This window comes from Arachis hypogaea, chromosome 11 (assembly GCF_003086295.3).
Source record: "Arachis hypogaea cultivar Tifrunner chromosome 11, arahy.Tifrunner.gnm2.J5K5, whole genome shotgun sequence".
NCBI lineage: Eukaryota > Viridiplantae > Streptophyta > Magnoliopsida > Fabales > Fabaceae > Arachis > Arachis hypogaea.
The window spans coordinates 44,054,814-44,061,945 of NC_092046.1; the positions used below are offsets into that span (position 1 = coordinate 44,054,814).

The following is a 7,132-nucleotide window of genomic DNA, read 5'->3' on the forward strand; positions in this document are numbered from 1 at the left end:
GGTCGGGAGGATGAAAAGGTATTCATTGTTATAATTCCTTGCTGCCAGGATGGGGAACATCTGCTCACAGTAGCGGTTAGGAAACCGCACAGTGTCCTTTGCTGGGAAGGCTTTTTCTTTTTCATCGACCTTGATGATCCTCTTGATTCTTTTTGTTGAGGGCTTTACTGCTGTTGAAGATGGCTCTGCCACTAATGCTCTTTTTGTTCCTTTCCTTGCTGGTGGTTTGGGAGTAGCTTTCTCTTTGCCTTTCTTGGTGGCCATCCTGAAAAAGGAAAGAGAAAGTAATATGTAAAGCGAAGGGTTCGAGCAAGGAAGCAAATATTATGAGAGGTAATCAATGCATGATAAGGAAGCATGTCGTTAACACATGGTCTAGACTACATGTGAAAAGTTCATCAAAGGAAACATAGCAAGTGCATGTGATGGCAATTAAATGCAAGATGTTTATTGGCATGTCGGCAAAGGCATGAGTAGCATAGATCAAGCATTCAATGTCCAAGTTAGATTACTAAGTCTTTCAAACTAATAACCTGTTTGTATTGATAATTAAATTAAATTAATAAAATATAAAAGAGGTTTTGTGAAAAACAGACATTAAAGTAGTAGGATAACATAAAGGTAGTGCATGATGCTATACGGACTTTTTCTCAAACACATAGCATGCATGGTAAATATGTTTTTGAAAATATAAAATAGAACATGCAAGTAACCCTTTAAAAGGTAATATTAATTGTCAAACAAATCCATGATAATCCACAAGAAAAATATAGAAAATAAAGACCTAGATAAAATTTCAACACCAATTAAAAGGAATAAAAAGAAAGAAAGAAAAAGAAAAAGAAAATATAGATAAAGAAAGTAAAAAGAAAAAGAAGAAGAAAACATAATAAAAATAAGAATAATAATGGAAAAGTAAAGAAGGAAGAAGAATAAACCTTGATAATGGGTGTTAAAAGAAAAGAAAAGGGGAGAGTAAAAGTGAGAAAGAGTAGAGAAGGAAGAAGAGAGAAGAAGGAAGTAAGAAGGGATAAGAAAAATTAGGATTTGGGGAAGAAAAGATAAGATATTTTGGCTGATCTGGATATTCTGTGCGCCGCACGTAACGCGGACGCGTGGGTCACGCGGTCGCGTGGTGTGTGATTTTTTTCTAGTGACGCGAACGCGTAGGTCACGCGGTCGCGTGACTTGATTTGTGCGAATGGCGCGAGGGCAGCGACGCGTTCGTGCAACTCTCTGTCTCAAACTCATTTTGCCAAAATATTTGGGTGACGCGATCGCGTGGTTGACGCGATTGCGTGGATGGCCATGTTTGGAGGTCGACGCGGACGCGTAGGGCACGCGTTCGCGCGACAGGGCTGGTGCTTCTAGCATCACTCTAGCCCCACTCCATCATAACTTGCTGCCATACACCTCTTTTATGTCGATTGTTAAGGGCACGCATTCGCGTGGGTGATGCGGACGCGTGGGCATGTTTGTGTCTAAGGCACGCCTCCAGCCACGCTTTCGCGTGACTCTCTGTCCAATTCCCTTTTCTTCAAAACGCACTGGTGACGCGGACGCGTCGCGTGCGTGCTTTTTTTTTTTTTTAAATAATATGCATAATGCTCATGCAAACTATATGTAGCTATATACAGGGATGAATAGAAGAGTCATTAACATCATAAAAATAAAGTAAACATGAAACTGAGACTGAAACAGAACGATCATACCATGGTGGGTTGTTTCTCACCTAGCACTTTACTTTTACGTCCTTAAGTTGGACGCTCTTTAGGCTCATTCTGCTTCCCTTGGTGGGTCTTCCAAGAGAAAAATATCTAGTTCCTTTTGATTCTTCATCTTCTCACCATGATAAAGCTTTAGGCGATGTCCATTGACCTTTAGAAATTTGGAGTTAGTAGGATGACACAGGTGGAAAACTCCGTATGGCTCTACCTTTTCTACTCTGTATGGACCTTCCCATCTTGATCTCAGTTTACCCGGCATGAGCCTCAGTCTGGAGTTATATAGTAGAATTAACTCCCCTAGTCTGAATTCTCTCCTTTTAATGTGCTTGTCATGGACAGCCTTCATTTTCTCCTTGTAACGCCTGGAGTTGTCATATGCTTCTAGGCGGATGTTCTCTAGTTCTGCTAGTTACAGCTTTCTTTCAGCACCAGCTTTTGTAAGATTCATGTTGCACTCTCTTACAGCTCAGAAAGCCTTGTGTTCCACCTCTACGGGGAGGTGGCAAGCCTTTCCATATACCAAGCGGAAGGGGCTCATCCCAATGGGTGTCTTGTACACTGTTCTATATGCCCAGAGTGCATCTTGTAGCCTGGCACTCCAGTCCTTCCTATAAGGTTTTACTATCTTCTCCAGAATATGTTTAATCTCTCTGTTAGAGACTTCTGCTTGCCCATTGGTCTGGGGATGATAAGCTGTTGCTACTTTGTGAATTATCCCATGCTTTTTCAGTAATCCTGTTAGTCTCCTATTATAAAAATGGGTGCCTTGATCGCTCACGATTGCTCGTGGTGATCCAAAACGACAGATAATATGGTTTCTAATTAACAAAGGAAACAACAGTGTTAGCATCATCAGTGCGGGTAGGAATTGCTTCCACCCATTTAGAAACATAATCTACGGCTAACAGTATATAAGAGTAACCGTTAGAATTTGGAAATGGACACATGAAGTCAATGTCCCAAACATAAAAAATTTCACAGAAAAGCATAATCTGTTGAGGCATCTCATCCCTCTTGGATATATTACCAAACCTTTGGCATGGGGAACAAGATTTACAAAATTCAGCAGCATCTTTAAAAAGAGTAGACCACCAGAATCCATAGTCTAGAATTTTTCTAGCTGTTCTTTGAGGGCCAAAATGTCCTCCACTCTCAGATGAGTGGCAGGCCTCTAAAATGGACTGGAATTCTGATTGAGGCACACACCATCTAATTACCTGGTCAGCACCACACCTCCATAAATATGGATCATCCCATATATAATATTTGGACTCACTTTTCAGCTTGTCTCTCTGGCGCTTAGTAAAATTTAGAGGAAAAGTGTGGCTAACTAGATAATTAGCTACAGGTACATACCAAGGAACTACTTCAGATACTGCTTGTAAGTTATCAAATGGGAAATTATCATTTATAGGAGTGGAGTCATCCTTAATGTGCTCAAGGCGACTCAAGTGGTCTGCCACTAAATTCTGGTTATCACTCCTGTCCTTAATTTCTAATCAAATTCTTGTAGCAGCAGTATCCAACGTATTAGCCTTGGTTTGGACTCTTTTTTAGCTAATAAATATTTTAGAGCTGCATGGTTTGAGTATACTACTACCTTAGTACCAAGTAAATAGGCTCAGAATTTATCCAGAGCAAAAACAATAGTAAGAAGCTCTTTTTCAGTAGTAGTATAATTAGACTGAGCAGCATCTAAAGTCTTAGATGCATAAGCAATTACAAAAGGGTCCTTACCTTCGCGCTGAGCCAGTGCTGCTCCTACTGCATGGTTGGAAGCATCACACATAATTTCAAATGGCTGGCTCCAGTCTGGTCCTCTCACAATTGGATCTTGAGTCAGGGCGGTCTTCAGCTTATCAAATGCCTGCATACAATCCTCACTGAACTCGAACTCAATTTCCTTCTGCAGCAATCTGGATAAAGGTAATGCTACCTTACTGAAGTCCTTAATGAATCTCCTGTAAAAACCTGCGTGGCCAAGGAACGAACGGACTTTCCTCATGGAGGAGGGGTAAGGTAAACTAGAAATAACATCCACCTTTGCTGGATCTACAGAAATGCCAGTATTAGACACAACATGTCCTAGTACAATTTCTTGTTTGACCATAAAGTGACATTTTTCAAAATTTAATACAAGGTTTGTATTAACACATCTGTCTAACACTCTAGATAAACTATCCAAGCAAAGGCTAAATGAATCACCATATATGCTGAAATCATCTATAAAAATCTCCATACAGTTCTTAATAAGATCAGAGAAAAGACTCATCATACATCTTTGGAAAGTGGTCTTTTCCTGATCTTCAGGAGCTATATGAATTTGAAAGTAGCCTGTATAACCATCTAAAAAGCAGTAATGGGATTTACCTGACAGGCGATCAAGCATTTGATCAATGAATGGCAAGGGGTAATGATCCTTGCGAGTGGCTTGGTTGAGACGCCTATAGTCAATGCAAACTCTCCATGAATTCTGCACTCTAGTTGTCAGGTACTCTCCGTGCTCATTTCTTATTGTTGTGACTCCAGATTTCTTGGGTACCACTTGTACTAGACTGACCCATTTACTGTCTGAGATGGGGTAAATGATATCTGCTTCAAGTAGTCTGGTTACTTCTTTCTTGACAACTTCTAAGATGGTGAGATTCAATCTTCTTTGAGGTTGACAGACAGGCTTTGCTCCCTCTTCTAAGAATATTCTGTGTTCACAAACTTGAGGGCTAATGCCTACTATATCCACCAAGCTCCATACAATTGCTTTCTTATGTTTTCTCAGCACACTGAGTAGTTGTTCTTCCTGTTGAGAAGTGATTTCTTTTGCAATGATGACTGGGAACTTCTGCTTGTCCTCAAGGTAAGCATACTTGAGGTGTGGAGGAAGGGGGTTTAATTCTAATTTCTGCTCATAGCTAGGCTCTAGATCATCTGGGGCTGGTGATAATGGTAAAGTCTTCTCATTGTTTTCATAAAGTGTCCCCACACTTGGACCTTGCTCTATGTACTTCTCTTATAATTCTTCCTGGTGAACTTCAGCTACAGTTTCATCAATAATGTCGCATTGGAAGATAGAATGATCTTCCGGAGGATGCTTCATAGCTTCATTTAAACTGAAACTCACTGTTCTGCTATCTATCTCAAAGGAGTAAGTTCCTGAGAATGCATCCAGCTTGAACTTTGAAGTCTTCAGGAATGGTCTTCCAAGAAGGATTGATGATGGTCTTCCTGAGTCATTAGGGGGCATTTCCAGGATGTAGAAATCAATGGGAAATGTAAGCCCCTTAATGCTCACTAGTACATCTTCAGCAATTCCAACTACTGTAATGATGCTTTTATCTGCTAACACAAAATGAGCTGCCGACCTTTTTAAGGGAGGGAGCCTCAAGGTATCATATATAGACAAAGGCATTATACTAACACATGCTCCTAAATCACACATGCAGTTAGAAAAATTTACACCTCCAATGGTACAGTTAACCATAGATGGACTTGGATCACTACATTTTTTAGGTATATTTTCCATTAAAGCAGATATAGAACTACCTAAAGGAATAGTTTCTAATTCATTAATTTTATCTTTATGTATGCACAAATCCTTTAGAAACTTTGCGTATTTAGGTACCTATTGAATAACATAAAAAAAGAGAACAGTTACCTCGACCTTTTTGAATATTTCAACCATTTTGGGGTCAAGTTCCATCTGTTTTCTGGGATTCCTTGCAAGTTGTGGAAATGGAATAGGAGGGGCGCGATTTGTAGCTTCAGCATCCCTTGGGCCTTCATTCTGTGGTTGAGCTTCTTCTTCTTCAACTATATCTTGTACGTCCTCTTCTTCTTCAGCATCTTCCACTTCCACCACATCCTCTACTGGCATGTTTTCTGGTGGTTTTGGCTCCTCATGGTTCCTCTCCTGTAATGTGGTTCCGGACCTCAAAATGATGGCGTTGATGCCACCTTTGGGATTAGGCAGTGGTTGAGAAGGAATTCCATTAGAGCTTGAAGGTTGATGTGTGGAATTAAGTGATGAATCCATCCAGGAAGCAAGAGCTTGTAAAGTGGCAGTCAAGCCATTCAGACTAGAGTTCAGCTGCGCCTGCATGTCTTGTTCTTGTGCAAGAGAACGGAGCATCTCGTCATTTGATGAAGAATTAGAATAAGCAGTCTGAGAAACTTGTTGTTGGGTTTGCTGGGGTCCTTGTGATTGTCTTAGGTGAGGTGCTCTGTAAGGTTGGTTCTGATTCTGCTGTCTGTTGTTGTTATTGTTATTCCACCTCTGGTTTCCATTATTGTCTCTGCCTCCTCTGTTAAAGTTATCCCTCCAGCCATGGTTAGAATTATCTCTCCAGCCTTGGTTGGAGTTGTCCTGCCATCCATGGTTATTGTTGCCACCTTGGTTGTAGTTGCCACCTTGTTGATTGTATCCTTGATTCGGACGATCATAGAAGTTGTGAGTGGCTGCCACAGTGTTGTCTTCCTAGAGCTACGGACATTCATCAGTATAATGACTATAGTCAGCACAAATTCTGCATACTCTTTGTGGAACTAACTGTTGGCTTTGTTGTGGTGAAGGTTGAGCTTGTTGTGCCTGTTGTTGATTTAACTGCATCTGCTTCAGTAGGTTGGTCATTTCACATTTACTCTGGGTGAGAGCAGTAGTCTCTTTGCTAGAGAAAATCTCTGCAACAGCCTTGGGATGGTTGCGCCTCTGTCTGTGATTCCTAGTAGACTTAGCTACGTCGCTGATCAGTTGCCATGCTTCATCTGCGGTTTTGTACTTTTTCACAGAACCATTACTGGCACCTTCCAATATAGTCTTATCCTGGGGGTTCATGCCTTGAGTGAAGTAGCTGATCAATACTAGTTTACCAATCATGTGATGGGGACATGCGTCTAGGAGATTATTGAAGCGCTCCCAATATTCATAGAGAGTCTCTGATTCACCTTGAACAATGCAAGAGATCTCTTTTTTCAGTCTATTTGTGACTTCAGCTGTGAAGTATTTTTCCAAAAATTCTCTCCTGAGTGTATACCAGTTGGTAATAGTTTCTTCAGGTTGAGAGTAGTACCACTCCCTTGCCTTTTCCTCAAGAGAAAATGGGAAAGCGGTTAACAGAATAGAAGTTTCATCTGCACCATGATGCCTAACAGTAGAACAGGCTGTCTGGAAATCCCTAAGGTGCTTGATAGGCTCTTAAGCAGGTAAGCCATGAAACTTAGGCATCAAGTTGATCAGTGCGGTTTTTAGTTCAAAATCTGCAGCTGCAGTCGGGTGATGTACTTGATACGGCTGCAGTGTAAAATCTGGGGCTCCTGCCTCCTGGAGAGCAATTCTCCTAGGTGCTGCCATATTTCCTGCACATAAATCAATTGGATCAGTAGTAAATGAGCTTGTCTCGATCTCAGATGGC

At 41.0% G+C, this 7,132-nt stretch overlaps 1 non-coding gene across 1 annotated transcript; it reads left to right on the forward strand.

The window, feature by feature from the left end:
- Positions 1–6,591: 6,591 nt before the first annotated feature.
- LOC112724689 (small nucleolar RNA R71) lies at positions 6,592–6,699 on the forward strand. The gene has a single exon (XR_003163840.1). It is a non-coding gene; the product is annotated as a small nucleolar RNA R71 (small nucleolar RNA).
- Positions 6,700–7,132: the final 433 nt, after the last annotated feature.